Genomic DNA, 1,678 nt, shown 5'->3' with positions numbered 1-1,678 from the left:
CATTAGACAGAAAATTAAAAAACAAAATCCTCGAATTAAGTCTAGTCTCCTGTCTATATATATTCTAATCAACTGTTCTCTTTAATAATAATAATAATAATAATAATAATAACAACAATAATAATAATAATAATAATAATAATAATAATAATAAAATCTTATACACAGATTAAAAATCAAATAACCATGAACAATTACCTGTATGTAATCTCATATTTGAGTAATTTCCTATTTTCAACCCGATTGCTTTTTATGAGACAACAGATCAAGAGAGGCTGTTACAGATGAATATCAAATATTGTATCTCAAAGACGGTTATATTTCTATATCTTACCTATAATCCACATTTCTAATACTCTATTTTCAAGTTAAAAAGTTAAAATGACGGTGTTTTATATACAAAGAAATGTCCAACACTTAATAAATTTCAACTTGTTCACCAGAAACCACTCGCTAATTATATTAGAGTTCCGTTTTAAGTGCGGTTTGCCATTTCATACGTTGCATATAAATGACTGCAGGAAATTAATTATATACTGTGTATATATATATATATATATATATATATATATATATATATATATATATATATATATAGAGAGAGAGAGAGAGAGAGAGAGAGAGAGAGAGAGAGAGAGAGAGAGAGAGAGAGAGAACTTCACATTATGTCAGGAGAAAAGAAAGGCCGATGATTGGAGCCTTACAACAACAACAACAACAACAACAAATACAGCCGTTTCTAGTCCACCGCTGGGCCAAAGCCTCAAAAATGTCCCTAGGACGGTGGGAGACTTTAGTCCGATCACCCACAGCAAACCAACCTAGTATGGGCTGGCATGGCTAGTACAACATTGCTGCTCATGACGATACACAAACCCTTTCACCACGTTAAGATATCCCCACTCAGAAAGAAACCTTATCTCTCCTCTTATCAAATGCTCACAACATATTTTTGACACAATACGTTTCGTAAAACGCAAAGAATAATAATAAAATGATAAAACTTCACATTTAAAAAAATTACCAAGGTAACAAGTGTATGTCATTAGAATATAAATGCAATTAGATGTTCATATTTATCCCGGGTTAAACGTGTTAATAACAGCATCTAATGTTTAAATACAGTAAAATATAAAGCCACAAGTTTGTTTCGGAAGTCCCACTTTTTTACAGATCCTTAGCTTCCCTTCTGGTCAGTGGTGAGCAGTACTAAAATAATCCTTTAATCAAACAGTAAAAGAAGTCAATTAAAAACACTGCACAGTTGATATTCACAAAGTATCACTCTTTGGCAATCCACTTTTGTCTGTGTTTTCAAATTTGCGCAAGGAAGCACGTACGTATAACGAATCATTATCAACAAAAAACAATTATAAATAACCAAACTGGCATCTAACAAAGTTATGCTTCACGTGTAAAGAAGATTCTTATGAATGAACAAGTATCACAATCGAAATCCCACAAAAAACTACCATTATTTATCACCTCATCTTCATCTCTATCACGAGGAGTATCCGCGGACAGGAGAGTGACACTCTACACCGACGAACGTCAAAGGGAATACTGAAGGGTGTAAGCTGTGACCTTCAGGTATTATATATTGCTAGCGCTGCGACGTTCGTTGCGCTGAGCTGCCCGGAGAGCAGATAGAGAGAGATACCAGCAGAGGATATAAGTC

Source organism: Palaemon carinicauda, chromosome 21, assembly GCF_036898095.1.
Source record: "Palaemon carinicauda isolate YSFRI2023 chromosome 21, ASM3689809v2, whole genome shotgun sequence".
Lineage (NCBI taxonomy): Eukaryota > Metazoa > Arthropoda > Malacostraca > Decapoda > Palaemonidae > Palaemon > Palaemon carinicauda.
This window is presented reverse-complemented; position numbering follows the sequence as displayed.